Below are 18,298 nucleotides of genomic sequence, written 5' to 3'. Positions count from 1 at the left end.
TCTTTTGCAGAGGAGTTAGAGGCTTAATGCTTTAATGATTCTAAAGATCACCCTTTAAGCTACATATTATTTCCTGTCCCTTGTTGCATGCATGCAACAGTTACAGGTTTCACTGTAGTGCCAGCTCTTTTCCTTCATCAGGCTCTTTCCTAGGTATTAGCTCAACTCACCTTCTACCCAAGCAGGGATGAAAGTAAAAGCATTCTACATTTGCTGAAGAGCAGAAATGAAACCTGAATTTTTCTCTCATGAACAGCAAAACCAAAACCTGAACGTTTCTTCTTGAACTGGTGCAGAGTGTCAAACAAAGCTCACAATCCTTCCCAAGAGATGAAGTTACTACCTGATCCCCCAGGATACCTTAAAAGGGAAGCAAGACACATGATTTCAATATAACATTGTCTCCTGAAAAAGACATAGAACTGAAAGAAGCACAAAGAGCACACTTCATAAACCTATCTCTGGCTCCAAGCCATCAGTGAAACCAGTCATGCATCTGCTGCTTCTGGCATTAAAAAAACCAAGGAACAAAAGACCATATCAGTTGTGTGCAGCATAATTTTCTAATTATCTATATATTTATTGTGTTTATAATGTTTCCATGGTGTTAAAATCTTTGATCTGACTTTTCAGGTAAATTTTTGAAATGTTTCACAAATGTGGTATGTTACGCCACTTTTTAGTAAAATAGTTGTATTGCAAATTAATAGCTGATCAATCTACCTTTTTGGCATTGTCCCAAATTGTGTAACAAGCTGATTTTGTTGGATTCTTATTGCAGCCTGCAGTGATGTGATGGGGAGTCTTGTTATATCAAGCTTGAACCTGTGTCCTGTATGTTTACAGAGGTAATCTTCCACCATCCAAAAAAGACTGAAAGAGACTGAGAATTAATCTTCTTAATGTGGTTCCTGTAGACTACCACACATTATCTCAGCCCCAATGCAGTTCAGCCTATAGAATGCAACAAAGAGGACAAGTGATCCACTTGAGGCTTCATAAAATCTCGAAGATTTTATCCCTGACATGCTCCAGGATCTTCAAAACTTGACCAACTCCCCTGTTGCTGAACCCCCTTTTGTGCCTCCACAGAGCTGTTGCTGTATTTGGACGACATATATCACATCACCTTCAGCCCTGTCTTCTACCCTGACAAGTATCTGGTCAAAAACACCAACACATCAGTCAAAACAGACAGACCCAGTTCTGCTTCCTTCCGCTCATCCTTCCTCACTCAACACTACTCTTGCACAGTAGGAACTTTATCTAGCTTCCAATTAGGCAACTTACATTTTACCAGCACACTGCCACATGCAAAAGCCTTTCTTTGAAAAATAGAACCTTTCATATAATATGGGAGTTAGTTTTTTTGTTTGGTTTGGTACGATTTCCAAAGCATTCACCACAGGAAATTATCATAACATTCAAAATAAAACTGTAAATATTCAGCTTTTCTCCTAAGGGTAGAAAACCACTAAAAAAGTTTCATAAATTATACATCCAGCCTCAAGAAAATACTGTAGAGCATATCGAGCTGGGCTGTGCTCAATAGCTGTAGGATTTATAGACACCAGTAAGAGAGCAGCTTGAGAACTTGCTCTTGGGTGCCTATGGCAACCATCAATAATACAAAAGTCCCCAAATTACCAACACTCCTGCAATTTTTTAAGTATATATGAAACTTGGTTGTTAACAAAAAGAGCTGGTGTGTTGGGGGGGGAAACCATACAGCAGAGAAAAAATGAAGGAAAGGAGCTGAAAGCAGTCTGAGGCAAATAAATTCAGCAGCAAAAACATACATATCCCTGGAACAGGAAGGGAAGTGGCAGATGATTAACATGAAGCAGTGACAGCATGATGCTATGAGAGTCAAATTGCCCGTTGTTGTCAAAAATGCAATTAATTTTGTAAACTGTTGTGCTAGGCTGACAGAAAATTATCAGAAAAGTTTAAGAACTGGATCAAGTGCCAGAAAATGGCAGTGGAATAAGAATTGCTGAACTACACGATTTCAGATAGAAAGATTGGCAGCAGAAAAACAAAAACAAGAGAGAAATGGGGAAAAAAGAGATGTAGGATGTGACATGCCTTTCTGTGTGACATTTTCTGCAATGCACCTGCTTCTCAATTATTTTTTAGAAGAGAAGCCCTTTTCCCAAGGTTGCATTTCAAGCAAACAAATGTCTTTTTTACACATTTTGCTTATCCTCTGTCTTTCTCAGAAATGGACTGTACACTAGTTCTTCTAAAACTTGAACCTTGACTTTTCTCAGGAATACCATGGAGTCCTCATTCCAAAATAGAGTTTATTTTAAAAATATTTAGTTAACTTGTCACTTTCTAAAACCCAAACAATTCATCAGTCTTTCTTACACACCTTTTAACTATTACACTGAGAGCCTATTCCCACATCTACCACCCAAACCATCTCTAAGCACCTGGGACTAAACTTTCAGTATTTCTTAACCATTCTCAGTAAGAAACTTGAGTAAATACAGAGTTCTTTCTCATACTTTAAAAAATTAAATCATTGTCAAAAATGACAGTTTTTTCCTTTCCATTTGAGCAGAAGAAAAGATTTTTTAATGGCAGTTTGATCTCCTTCAGTTCATTTTCAAAGAATTAAGATTCTCCCTATCATAATGACCAGCATCTTTAAACTGATGATCTGACCACAAGAGATTTACTCTGTACTAGCTGTGATCTGCTTCCCACTTCTCCCATGATTTTGGAATACTAAAATTTACTACTAAATATATTAATTTATTAAGAACTAACTCCTTAATCTTTACCATTTTACTGCATGATTCAGAGGGGAAATTCTGCAAACATTACAGTAACAAAGGGAATATTAAACTGTCATTGACTTGACACTTTTTTATTACTGAATTGCTTAACATATTATATAAGTGTTCTTTCATTGTTGAGATCTCTTTCTTTAAAGCAGGGGTACTTCAGAAAGTTCAGTGATATTGCCTTCTGACATTTCTGAGATATAGGAAAGTGAAAAAACAAACTTTACAGAAATGTGTCTCTGAGTCCATTTTATAGAGAAAAGCTAAGTCCAATCAGAGACTAAAGAGACTCAGTAAATGTCAATTAATTTTCCAACAATTGTTCTTGTAATTTAAGTTTTAGTACAACCATTTTTCTTCCTTCTCTGAAACTTAATATCAAAGCGAAGAAATGACACCTAAACCCGGTAAATTATCTACTGAATTGTAAACTGGTTTCTAAAACATTTTTAATTGAAACAAACCCCTTTTTGTCATTAGAAATAACTGTTAAACAAAACTGTTGCAGGTCCTGACTTGACAAATCTGCAATGTAAAGCACACTTTCAGCATAGCTGCATCACAGCTTCAGAGATGACTAAAGACTTCAGGTAGTATCTTTTTTGTAAAGTACTCCATCCCTGCTCTGTGTAGTACTTGTAGCACTGCATTCCTCCAGACCTAGGCTGACTCTAATTTACCCAGAGTTTTATACCTTGTGAAAACCTTCCACTGTTAAAACACACAGATCCACGATGGGAAAAATTTCCCCCAGCTACACAGAGATGCAGAAAAAGGACAAGTACATGCAAATATCACAGAATACACATTTGCCTGAAACAACAAACCCCAAAAAACTTGGCCTTTGTCTGCAGCTACTCAAGTTTAATCCCATAAGTAACTCAGGAATCTGATGGAAAGAAATGATGGTAGAATTTAGGGCTTGAGTATAAAGAACCTCAAAGCTAATAGAAATCCTCTGACTTCCAGAAGCTGCATTTCAGCCATGCTGAACGGGCAAAGGTGTCTCACAAAATGCAACATAAAGCCCCTAACCTGTTTGGTTTGGATTTTTTCCAGAAACAGAAAAACTGACTGAAATCTGAAGGCAAAGGCAGGTTGTTAACTTGCGATCATAATTATTTTTTTCAGGAATGCAGAGGAAAAAACTTCAGAGGTTCTGCTGAACTGACTAGATCCTTAACTCAGTCACACCTTTGAAATGCATAACCAAGAATAACAGCCAGGGCAAAGGCTCTGGATAATATCAAACAGAAGACACTTAACCAAGGATAACAATCAGCACAGAAGACTGTGTTGTGTCATTGCCCCTTGCAGAATCAAAGGGCTGGTGTGATTAAGATAGAAACTTATACATTTACTGGGAACAAATATGGAAAAACTATGTTTTTCAATAAACCAGGACCTTTGAAGAGCCATGAAATATATACCCCAGACCCTCTGGATAAGAGTAGGAGGAGTGTCCCTTTGATGTCTCTGACACTGCAGAACACTGACAACTCTTTCTCTGAAAAATGTAATCATTGAAGCATGTCACAGGCAATGCTTTAGGTTGAATCCTAATTTCTGTAACACAGATATAAATCCAGAGAAATTCCATTGACTATTGCTGTGAAAAGAAACAATCTACTAAAATTCTGTCTAAAAATATTAAGACTCTAAGAAAACAAAAAAAGGATAATAGCAAATTGACATAAATTGGCTGGGTACCTAGAACAAAGGGAGCTAAGAGCAAAGAATAGAAAGAATATATACTTGAGATTAAAAGAATCCTATATAATAATATGGGATTGTCCTTTTTTCATTAAAAACCAGTTGATACCCTGAGAAAGTCAAGCTTGTTGCAATGATGGGTTCACCCATGGAGCATAAACTGGAGTAGGCCCCACGTTACATATTCAGCTTTTGACAGCATTACTGTGCAGCCACAGCCAGGCTGATCTAAGTGTCTGCCAGCACCAAACTTTGTTCCTATATTCCTACCTTTTGCATACATGCATGGATCTGAGAATGCTTTCTTTCTTAATCTTAGACAATATTTTCCTTCTTTAATATGATACCCAGGAAGGTTCCCCATAGTACTAGCAGAGGAGTTTTCATGATTTCTCTGTCTAGATTCTATTAATTCATTTTCTGTTAAATTAAAAAGTGCCAAGTCTCTTTATAGATAAAGAGGCAATGGTTCAAAAGGTTTACAAGTGATGACTCGGATTCTATAACACAGCACACTTGGACAGTCACAACTGAGCAAAATTTTATGGGCAGAGCTCCTTACCTGCACAAAATCTTGTACTCATGACTTAAAGGATTTTTTAATGTTAGAAGTATTAGATAATCCTGACATGTAACCAAGACTTAAAAAGACTTGGGTCAGTAATGACAGGTCACAGAAAATGAAAAGGAATTATAATCCACGGGCAAGAAAATAACAGAATAGAACTACTATGCAAAGAATTATCCTTTACTTGAGCAGAAAATTATTTAAACTGTAAAACATAATATTCATACTCTTACATACTTTCATGAAGTATATAACAAATTGCACAATGAAAAATGTTGCTTCCTCCAGAATTACAAATAATTAGAACTAGTTATTCCATTAAGAATGTTACAGTCTTCACCTTATGAAGCATGGGCCCATTGCAAATCATTGACTTTTTCAGTTTAAAAAAGAGTTTTCCTCTACAGCTCTAATAATCAGTGGCGGACAAATTAAAGAAATATATGTATTTACCATCCTACTGAGGCAAAAGGGAACACACACACAGGAAATACGAAAGAGGGGCAAAAGGAGCAAACAACAATCTGCTGGCAAGCTGCTCCAAAGATATTCCAGGCAGCTTGTCTTGTGAGGATACTTTAACTTCAGTGGAAAGCTAAATATCAAGGCTACATAAATCCCTTTTATTCACACAAGCAGGATTGAGTAAAAAAAGGCATCCTACATTCAAAAAAGGAGACCAACTCATTGAAGCTTCAAAAGCTGACCTCTATTCTTCCAGCATGCAGCGAGTGAAATGCGTGGGAACTGTATTCATAATTATGGCCAGGCACAGCAGTAAAGGTGATGCTGATTTTCACTGTTTCACATAGTATTAACACTAATGACTACCAGGATTTTAACAGGAAAATTCTCTGAATTGATTTATTTAGAAAATGTATTAATGAAAATAACAAAACACTGCTCAGGGAACCGAATTAGTGTTGGTCCACGGAAATAATAGTTGCACAATTTGTTTCATTCCTGCCAGCTGATCCAGAGTTAAGATCCCTCAAGCAGACAGAATCCAGAGGCACAATTGAGTTTAAATTTAAGTACGGGATTATGTTCAGTCCACTATTTGATTAACTTAATCCTGATCTTTAGAACTGGCTTCTTTCACCAAGTCATTCCAGACCACTGAGCTGCTGAGATATAGAAAGCTTCTGAAAGTGGCAGTTACAGACAGAAAAGAACATTTTTCACTCAATGAAATTCATGGGCTTCCTTAATTTATGCCTCTAACTGAACTCATTTGATTAAAGTTTTGCTCCATTTTCTTTTAATTAGCCAGGGAAGTTGAAATTAATTATGTCTTATGTATGGATGTAGTACCAGGATGTTCCACGCAGGCATCATGCAAATACGAAATTTAAACAAAAAAAATATAAAAAAAATTAAGTCTAAAGATTGATTAATCTAAGTTACAAAGAAAGATGCACTGCAATGTAGTGTTGATAAAAATGCAATCCCCAGTTTAGCACATGGCGATTTAAAAGCTGCCACGGTCAGTGCTGCACAAAAACCTCCCCACAAAATTCTAGTGATGCTGGGTGTTCCACGGAAGGATAACTCTGTGCAGGCACTAGCCTGGAGCAGTCATTGCTCTCCTCCTGATTACAAGGACAGAGTCTGCACATTAACGTGGCTCAGGGACAGAGAGCCAAAAGCTTTCAGTTGTCCGCCCCCAGTGCCTATTTGCATAAAGCTAAATACAATTTAGCTACACATTTAGATATGAGCATGTTCTGAGTTACTCAGTCAAATTCCACCAAGCTATTCTGTGGTGTAAATAAAAGCAAAACCTGGTCTTAACTGTGTGTATGTGTTGTCTCTGCTGCTAGAAAACACAGGCACTTCTCATGGACAACCAGGCTGTCGAAAGTTCTTGGTGCAGTGCTCCCCATTAAAGCAGTTAAATCTGCTGACCTAATTTGTCTTTGATTGTTACATCACTTTGAGACAACTGAGGACAAACCTCACGTTCCAGTGCTACTGTTCTAAGCTGTTCAGTAGCAAGCACCAGTAGGTAACAAGCACCATGCTGCCTCCTCACAGCCAGAGCTGCCCAAGAAAGAGCTGAATACCTGCTTTTAGCCAGAATAAAAATTTGCAAATGCCAAACAAACAGTGGTAAGAACTCAAAGCCAGTATTTCCTTAAGAAAAATACGTATAAGATGAGGGTATACTCTCCCTCTTGCTGTACATAGGTGCAGTATTTCCTCTTTTCAGTACCAGCCATCACTGGTCCATTTCTTTCTAACCGGTGAGTCAAGGTTTGAAGCACAGCTTTCCATTACTTCTTCCTCCAAAGCTGCTATTCTTTTTTTATAGAGGGAGAGTTTACTTGCTGGATACAGCAATTCTGCTTTACACTGGGGTAGTCACACCGCATTATATATCATAGAGCACAGCTTGCTTATTTTCCCGTAGCTGTTGCAGACAGCTAGCTAATATGTTCAGAAATACTGTGCCCCAAAATAAACTGCATATGAAATTGTTAGGACAGGAGCTGTATACTAGTACTAGTCTAGAATTAAGCTCACATACCACACTTGTAAATTAGTGGGAAGAAGAATCATAGCTGACTATTAAAATGTATTGCTTTTAATGCAAGAGGCTCTCTTATGTTTCTTCCTAAACACCCATTTTTTTTTTTCCTTTTAGTTTGTATTGAGAGCTTGACATTCCAGACTGTGGAGTTTAAAAAAGCTGACCTTGAAAACACAGTCACATTTATTTTTGAATGTTAGTTTAGCTTCACACCCTGGAAGTGGCTTCCTGCCTTCCAGATTTTGCTGAGCATCGTATGACCAGCCATGCCTGAACTCGCTGCACAGCTCCCTCCAGGCCACAGGGTAACCATTGAGAACCCATCCACTGACAGTCTGAAACACAAAAAGTGACTGTTTTAGTAACCCCCTGCTACAATGCCAATCGCCTCCACCCTCCTTAACCACCTGCCCTCTCCTTCAGCAAAAAGGGAACCTGCTCACTCGCACCCCTTATCCTCTTCAGAGGTTGCAGGCCAGCTCCCTGCTGCAGGATTTTGCTGGGATCTTCCTCAGCATCGGACGAAGGGCATTTTTACCCCTGACTTCATGCAGTGATTTCACGCCCAGGTAGGCATTTCAAAGGGAAGACTTTTTCCCACGAGGAACCCGAAGCGGTCTTGCTGAAGGCTTTGCACGCCCTGCTCAGAACAAGCCCAGCACAGGCTCCCCTGCACCCTGCTGAGCTGTGAGAGTGTCTGTTCATTACAGCTGACATCAAGGGCGAAGGGGTTGCCCCCGTGCTAACACCAACTTGTAACGTTTCCATGAAAATTCCCTAACAACAGTAGTACAACTACCTACACAGTAATTTTGATTGGCACTGCAAGAAGCAAAACTATGAGAACACATACAGTGCTCTGCAGGGAAAGGTGGGATCACCTCAGTGTTGTTAACACAGCTGGACTTGTGCAATATGTACAATGCAGGCATTAACTTTAGCCCAGCATCTTCAGTGTCTGGGAAAGCCTGAGAGCACAAAGATACTCGGATATAGACAATTCCCAAAGATGGCTATTCAAATACAGAACACTGTCCTAATTCCTGAGATTTCCAGCTGGCTGCAAGCTCTCCACAGTTAAGTTTCAGATAGCTGTGAAAGAATCTACAGCACTTCACATTTTAGTTGATATTTCTCTCACATGTGACCCAATTCAGCAAGGCTGGCTTGGTAAGTATTTCTCCACCTTACAAAATCACTTATTCACCACTCAAATGGACAATACTCACACTTGGCATCATGTTTCACATCTAGCATCACATTTAATCAGATTTACAACTCCACTGCCTTTAATAGAGTTGTTTCTGATATGTACTATGAAGTTCATAATTAGGGAATAAGCACATGACATAGCAAAATCAGGATAGTTTACCTGTTTGTGCCTCTCAGATGAGCTGTTATGACTTATTAAACATACACTCTTAGCTTATCCCAATTATGAAGTAAAACAAGCTGTCTTAAGCCTGAATTGAAGAATGAGAAGATGGAAAATAACTGAGAAATTATCATTGAGGTACTAGCCATTATCTACTGGTGCTACAGAGGATATTATTAAAATAAACAGCAAGAAATCCCCCAACCACCGAATTCTCAGGGAACAATTATTCCATCTCCTATGAGAAGAAAGTTAAATAACCACTAATGATCATGTTTCTGTGCCAGACTGAAAAAAAAAGAAAAAAACCTGTTGCTGCTTAAGGGATTTTCATTTGTTTTACTGCACATACTGCCGGAACACATATGGTACAATAATACTGTTATGTCAGCCCTCTTGTAGAATCACAATTTCTTGGCCAGCTGCAGTATTTACACGGATTTATTAGATCCAGAAGTCCATATGAGCACATCACCTGAATAAGAATTAGGCATCTGAAAGTTTTACATAACCACGGCATTTGCAGCAGGACAGGACCGAACAGTAGCTCCTGCTGGAATAGCCTTAGGAAAGCAAACCCACTTCAGCAGTGCTGAAACTGCTGGTACTGTATGGTTTAATTCTGAATAACCACAAACTGAGCCTTCATGTAACAAGCTATTAAATCAGTCCCTTCTAAAGGCACAAACAACAGAAATTGGGCCCTTGCCTGATCCTTACCCCAGGTAGGCTGGTATGAACTCATTTAACTCCACTCAATTAAACAGGGTATTGCAAAACTATGCCAGCTGATATTGCAGGACTGTGATCCTTTATTAAAAGGCCTCTGCTAAATATCAATTTATATTGCTTAATCAAATGAAATGCTACGCTACCCAGCACATTTCAGCTTGTCAGAATAACACTTTTTAAGTACACGGGGGTTGTAATTCTCCCTGTAAAGACAGGCTGAGAACAGTGAGATTCACAGCAGGTAAGAGAGCTCAGCTCCACAGCACTGACAGCAAAACACTGCAAAATCTCAGCGTGGCAAACTGCACCATACATGGGCACAGAGCCAAGGATGTATCCTTTGGAGATCTCGGGATAACGTACAGAAATATGAGAACAGCATGTTCTCACTCATTCTGACAGCCCAGCCCAGACCCACTGTGAATGGACATTAATAACTACAACACCAGAAAGCCAGCCAATTTTTCTAGCCATTTTACAGCTCCCCATATAAACTGCACCAGTACTGCAGACAGCCACAAAAAAAAAGAAAAAAAAAAAAAAAACAGAATATTGGACTTGGTAGACAATAATAAATAACAATCAGTGGGTAGCATCAGTTATGATATGATTTAATACCAGGCTGCAGGTGCTTTCAAAACCAAAAATTATTTATAGATAGCCAGCTGAAAACACTGACAACAATCGAACAGCCATAGAACAAAAAATTGTTAGCATTTTCGGGACAGGGTGGGCTTTTTCTGAAGCAAATGTATAGTGTTTTACTTCAAAGCAACTGCTGAAGCTGATGTTTATAAAACCTGAATACAACTGACACAAATGGAAAAAGTCTGCTTTCAGTTACACATGTACAGCCTCTGTGAAGAGGAGAATTTTTCCCCAAGGGAACATGCTGTACCTAAGCAGGAAAGAGCCTCAGAGCCAGACTTAAGCTAACTGGGCCCTGCTCTGTTCTCAGCTATACCCACTTAACTCTGCTTCAGCAACATAAAAAAATCATGGCTCTTCTTAAAAATAATGAAGTCAAAGGAAAAGGGTATTTAAAAACAAAGTATCGGCTTTGTCAGGAAAATCAAGGGGATAAATACCATCAAAGATGCTTAAAGATTCAGGTAAATAAACATTGATGGCATTTTTTGGTGGCATATTTTCCCGACTGTAGTCATGTTCTTGAGACACTCCCAAGTTCAGGAAGAAACTGCAAGGTGTTTGTAAGGGATAAATGAGAAATTTCATCTCCTAAGATAAATTAAATTTCTGCCAGACTGTGCAATAAACAGCATCCGTCTATGCAAAACCACTGGAACACATAAAGAAAGATGTAAAAGAGGAAGCATCAAAAGCAATAAGAGAGAATAAACTGTAGGAGGGAGTTAAAGTGACAAAAAATTTACAAGCATATTCTGTAAAATTAGAATGACAAAGACTTCATGTCTTGCAGCTCCATCTCTGTTATATGGCTCCTTCACTGCTACAACTTGCTCGAATTTTGGTCCAAAATCACCAGTTCTCCAAAAGTTTTTTCTATATTTTCCTCTTGTTCCTTCTTCAACACTGCACACCTTCTCCTTTATTCTCAAGTCATTCTTCAGCACTGCTCTTAGTTCTTTTCAATTAATGGAATCTTTGTTCATCAATTTTGAATGAGCTCAGGGAGCTCATATAAATAATTTTTTAAATCCATCTTTCTGTTGTAAATTAGTATTGCTAACATTCATTCATTCTTTCTTTCATTCTACTACTTCACTAGTCTTCTACCCAAGAATTTCCAGAGTATTTTCCACTTTTTGTCTAAATTAAGAAGTTGATCTTTGAAACTCTTCAGCATCCTATTTTTATCACCTTGAACATGAATATGTGCAGAAAGCACACAAACCTGATCTCACCTCAGCTTTTACTGAGTTAGCAAGAAAAAATTCTCATTCACTTTTAGAGTAATTTTGGAATGACAATTCAACACTAACTCTCTGCAGTATTGCAGTCTACAGCTGTGATTCCTCCAAGTCTAAAAGGTTTTGCTGAATCACTAGAGTTCCTTTCAAAACACCTTTGATCTTCAAACCTGGAGGAAACCTTTAAAGTTTAATTTTTCCTCGATGCTGCAGCGCTGACTGCCTTCCCTGGCTGACACAGAATATGCCAGGGCCACCTTGAATCTTTGTAAACCACCATGATGCAGTGCTGAAGAAGACTGGTTGAAAGAGTGAATGTACATCTCACACATATTCCATCACTGCCAAGCAACCCTCAGAATGGCATTTTTGAATATCAAACACAGACGGGGCAAATTTTCATTTTAAATCACCCACAGTGCTTTTGAGAGCCCTGGAAGCTGCCCAGACAAGAGCTCCCGGTGTCCTGAAAAGCCATAATTAGCCTGATTACTCAGGAAAATGATGACAGTGATAATCTTGCCAACTGATGGTCATTCCAACACAAAGACCTAAAGAAGAACGACTGTTTCACCAACTGTTTGGAAAACGCCAGCACTGGATGGCCAACAAGCAGGAAAAAGCACTGCTCTGGCTTAGTTTGGGAAAAACGACTCACCAAGTGGCATGAAAAGGAAGAAAGTAAAAAAAAAAAGGAAGAAGTAAAACTCCACAATTTCCTGGCACCACCCAGCCCCCCGTGGAATAATCCTCAGCCTTAAGTTCTCACTCAGGGAAATGACTGATAGAGTTCAACAGTGTTTGCAATATTAACATAAAGTGTGTATAATAAATACAGTCCAGTTGTTGCAGTTTATGAAATAACATGTCTTACTCTAAATGCAGAGGATCATACTTAAACCTATTGCCAAAAGGTGACACAGTTCAATTTAAGATATAATATTTCTTTCCATTTAGCCTGTACTGCTTAGCCCAGACTCACCAATAATTTAAGGCAGGTGCCTTCATAAAACAAACTTATAAAAGTGGTTCTTAAGCCCACCAAGAGCAATCAAGAGCCATTGTGGTCTAACAGTATTTTGAATTGCCCTGTATGTCACCCTCTCTAATTCACACACATTTCAGAGCAGAGGTTACCCTGTGGCTGACCACAGTGAATTGCTCTTCTATCACACACACACACATTTCTTCCACAACACCACTTAAGTAGCACTTTGCAGTGAGTTCACAACAGTTGATGAAGTTCTTGCTTCTGGGGTCACTCTTCCTTACGCTGCCAGCTTCTCCCACCTAATTCCTCACACTTTTCCTGAATGACTGAAGAGCACAGCATTTGGCATTGGAAAACACAGCAAAGGGCTGCCATCCTCCCAGGAGACCCTTTACCCAACAGAGAGTCATCGACATTTACTACTCTGCAAGAGGACAAAACCAAAGCCTGCTGATTTCTGTTGCATTTAGTATCCTGATAAAAAGATGCACCATCAAAAAAGGGGTGGAAGACAAAGCACAGTCCACGTTTCCAAACATCCATGAATTAATGTTAATGCACTGATAATTATTTTTTAAATAAAGGGTCTTCTAAAGTGTAGGTTATGACAGAAAGAGACTATATTAAATAACCTCTGTGGTGCATGGAAATACACAAATATAACAGAAAAATATTTCTTAAATATTATACATTTTACATGTACAAACTAATTCAACATCCAGCATGAAGTATTGCAGCATTACTTCCTTTAAATGGAAGTAATTTCCAGAGAGGCAAAAAGAAGCCACAGTTCTGACTGAGAAGCCACTGACCAACTATAAGCTATTTGTTACTATCAACCAGTCATTACTCTAACAATTATAATAATAACTAAATACTTCAGCTACTAAGAACTGTACTCACAAGCTAGAGCTTGATTATAAGACTTTTTTATTAGACTATTTTCCAGTATGAAAAATGGAGAACAGAATTTTTTCCAGTATCTATCCTCCTCTAACAGTCTTTAATCACAGGTTCCATTTACACTATTCACATTTCCTGCAACTAAGTTTCATTCTAGAATATGTACTTCGTCTGTGAGCCTCTATTAATAGAAAACTCACTACCTAAGCCATAAAATGCAATCTCTAATTTTAAAGAATGTGGTGGCAAATGCTAACTCAGGATGACCAAAAGCTTCTCCCATACATGTCCCACAGGGACATCGTCTCCCATGATGTCCCACAGGGACATCAAACACAAAGAAACTGTGATTGCAGCACATTCCCACTGATAACAGACACACACCAGTGGATTGCCTGTCACCCAGCACTCTGTTCCAGTGTGTTAAAACTCTCTGGCTGGGAGAATCAGATACCACAATCTGTGTCCTTGAAACTCATCAACTGCCGGTTCAGCAAAGCAGCAGCAGATGAAAAAAAAAATAAAAACATAAGAATTATCTCAATCAGAGGACCACTCAGTGTTTTTTTTATTACTGACTGGTTTGTCTTTACATTTTAGGATGTTTTAAAGTATTTAATAGAAAACAGTGTTAACAGCTATTATTTGTATTGGCTTTCTATTTAAAAACAGCCATTCCTTTTATTTTGCAACTTATTTCAACATTTAAATTCTTATAACTAGATAAACATTGGTACAGAACACTATTACTGTGAACATAATTTTCTATTTTGCAGCACTGGGCAAAGCAATTCAGTAAATTTAGAAACTATCCATAATACTAATGAACTACATATCCATAATAATAATGAATTACATATTTAAGCCATCTTGCATCATCAGTTCCCAAGCTGAACACATTAGTGAGTGATCACACTAATCAGAATGCACTACAGCTTGTTACTGTTTTTCATAATTAGAATGACTTTGTCAGGCCAAGTATGTAAGATGCAAAATTAAAAATATTGTAACAACCACAATGCCAAAACCTTGTGGGATCTTTTCCTCATGAAAGCAATTTTTCCTGTGTATCTGCATTTTTCTGCAGTCCTCTCAAGAATGGCATCATAGCATGAGAATCAGAACAAAAAATTAATAGAAACAAAAGTAGAAAGAGGTTCTTCAGCTAGAAATCTTTAGCAAGATACTGAATTCATTTTTACATCGCCATCATTTTCCAAGTCCAATTTCAGCTATTCATTTTAGATAGCATTTTACAATTCCTCTTGAGTCTATTTATATTCTTTGACTACACATTTTGCTATGCAGTTAAGTAAAAGACACCTGAAAAAGATTAGTAACGACATTCTCACTGGTTTAAAGTAAAAGAAACTAAATATACCCAATGTAATTTGTTCTCTGCTAAAATTACCCTTCCATGGTTAGTTACTGAGTTTTCTTATTAGGTCACATATACTTAAGAACGCTCATATCCCACTAGTTCATTTTACTGACAACGGAACATCACCTCTCCCTGTTCAAGGCTTTGTATAAGAATAAACCCCAACACACAGGAATGTCTCTCCCATGATCACCTCTCAGCTACCAAGGGCAATTTCTGTTAAAAAATGCATGATGATACAGATTGAAATAGAAGCATCCCTCAAGAAACAGGGGTGGTTGTAACCAATAATCATTTTGGATTAGGAAGAGAAAGTTCTAGCTAAAGGACAAAGGGAGGATGACACATCTAGATTGTCATTCATGGAGGCTGTACTTTCCTTCCCTCTGAGGAAAATGCCTGGCAGTTACATACTCAAGTCCTTTTAGGACAAATCATATTGTTGCTCTCACATTTCTGGGAGAGTTGGCTGTTATCTGACAGACAAACAAAATCCTTCATTCTTTAAAGTCACATGTAAGTGGAGGTTGCCTGTTCTCACAGCACTGCCTCTTCTACAAGCCCAGAGTCCTGGCAGAAGGCAGCAGAAAGGAGACGACTGAGTGGATTTGGGAGCAACAGGCAGAGCACATCCAAGTAGATTTGTGATCTCTGCAGCTCCACAGAGAGAGTTCCCTTCAGGGCTCCTCTGTACTCATGGAGAAACCCTGAAAATACATACCTCAGAATCCCAGAATGGTTTGGGTTGGAAGGCACCTTAAAGCTCATCTCCTTCCAACCCCCTCTACCCCAGGTTGCTCAAAGCCCCATCCAGCCCGGCCTTGAACACTCCCAGGGATGGAGCACCCACAGCTGCTCTGGACAACCTTTTCCAGTGCTCACCAGTACACAGCACAGCTGCTGTGCTGGCTGCAAGGAGTGCCAGAGCCTCTGCAGAAGTGCATGACTTCTGTCTGGTTCACTTTATCACTCATGGCTATTTTGGATCCATTAAATTTAAAAGTAGCTCCGTGACCTCTTCGATGAGTGTATGTAATATACACTATTCTTGATATAATAACAGGAGAGAGAGATTATGAATGGAATCTCCTGGATATGATCTAAATCACCTATTATTTTTTCATCATTTGGCATACAGTACCATTTAATATTTCATGTTGATGTCAGCCAGTCCACCAAGAGGTTTTCAGTGAGCTGCAGTGGTAAATACTGAAGGCTCAAAATGACAGCTGTATATGATCAAGTCACTTATTTCTAGGGAATGAAGCTCTAAAAACAAACTCTGCATTTTTAAAATAAATGGAAAAATTCCCCATGAACTTAACAAGAGCAGAAGGCATTAGAAAGTGAGATGAGAAACTCTGTGGAAACTTAAATACAGCATTAAAAATAAGCATTTTCTTCACTTAATACAATACCTTCTTTGTAGAGGTTGAAAATATAAAATATTACTGATTATATAAACCTCGAACAGAAATAACTGTAGGTGGTTTGGAACAAGTCAGTGCTGTATTTATACAAGTACAGCATTCAGCAAGCAATATTAGTCAGCCATTGAGCAGGTTCCCTGCACTCCAGTACACTGAATATGTGCCTGCATAATTAGGACTTGTTTGCACGACAGCTGGTGGGGAAAAAATATCCCATCTGATACGAAAGATACAAAAATATTTTCATAAAACAAAAAATTGCAGTGGAACAGGTCTTTTCATAAAAAGCAGCCTCACATCAATAAAATTCAATCATCCTACAGTATCAACTATATCAGCTCTCCAGAACAGAAAATAATTCAGTATGCAATTAGACACAATTTCCCCAAGATTTGCGAAATTCAATTTCCTTCAGCTCCTTGTGTCCACAGAAAAGATAGAACTCAGGTACTGTCAAATGCATGCAGATGACTGCTGTTAAGTAAATCAATTTATCGTTCAAAGATTTGACCAAATAGCCTAAGGCTTTCTTTGCTTAGAGCCATTTTATATATGGATGGTCCTAATAAATGTGCCTGTGAGCTGTGCTGTACACATTATTCTGAAGAATAATGTCTATAGAGCAAATTCTATTCTCTTCCGAGTGTCACTGTACCAAACATTGTTGTCTGCAACGTTCTCAACAGTAAAAAAACAAAAAGTGAATACAAAAGAAAATTAATCTAAAGCGGGAGGGGTCTAAAGGTGTTGCACTGGATGCTAAAAAAATCTCTATTCTTCATTTACATTAAATCAAGAAGAATGTGATCACACCAATACCCCTCTCTGTATTCTGGGCAGGGTTGTTCCAAGTCCTGAGCAAATTTGTTCAGAACTGGCTCAAATACCAGCACCCTGTGCCTTGTCCTGTATGAGCTGTGTCACATTAACACACCCATTACAGCTTGTGCATTACTGACCACCTCCCTCTCCCAAAAACTAAGATTAATGCATACAGACCAAGATTCAAGTTACTGGTATGAAGAGAGAGGAGGCCAAACTCAAAAACTTAAGATTCCTACACATCTCTGGTTCTGATTTTTCAGGATCAAGTTCAGCAAAATTCTGCGGATTTTCATATCTTCATAAACAGGGACCTTAACCCTGCAGAACGTGATGCCCTTCTTGATGTCTATTTCTACATAAGAATGTGTGTGTGTATATATATATATATTTACAAGATAATTGATACAGTTAAATAATTTTTAGGTTTGTTTTTTTTTTTGGCAGGTAGAGGCTGCTTTTCTGCATGGGATGGGGAGGACACCACCATTTTGAACATTTCTGTCAGAAGTATTTATTTGGGTGGTAATATCTAGTAAAAAAGGACAATGATCCACCTCAAGTGATTTTAGGCAAGACCACTATCTGTAAATCCAGCAGAAAAAGAGAGGTGTCTGAACTTTCAAGAAAGAACAAAGTAAAGCTGCTCCACAATCTGAAACTGCGGGTTATTGCAGAAGCAAAGTCATTCCTGTTGAGCTCTCCTTAATCCTGAGCTTTAAATGCATTCTCCTCGAGTGTGTAAAACTCATTACCAAGGTGAAAAAATACAGCCACTGCTGTTAGTTGGATCAGCTAAAGAAATCTCCCCTCAGCATTTCCTCCTGCCCAGTGTGTGAGCAGACAGCTCACAGATCCGGAGCAATGCAACAAACAGCAGCTTTTCTTTTGAGCTGAGCAGTTCCTTCTGCTGAGCTCCAAATGGCATCACCGAGCAGCTTTTCCCATTCACTAAAAGCAGGACTTCTGCTGGAGCCCTTCCTTCTCCTAAGGACTGTGTGCCACTGACATACAAACCACTACAGCCCTGCACAGCACGCACTCACAGGACCTAAGCTGCCTAGTTATAAAAAATCAGCTCCACATGGGAAAAAGCTTTTAATCCTTTACAATGTGATGTACCAATTATTAGAAACAGGGAGGTTCAAGATACAACAGTTCAA

Source organism: Manacus vitellinus, unplaced genomic scaffold (genome assembly GCF_001715985.3).
Source record: "Manacus vitellinus isolate BGI_N305 unplaced genomic scaffold, ASM171598v3 scaffold_57_pilon, whole genome shotgun sequence".
NCBI lineage: Eukaryota > Metazoa > Chordata > Aves > Passeriformes > Pipridae > Manacus > Manacus vitellinus.
This window is presented reverse-complemented; position numbering follows the sequence as displayed.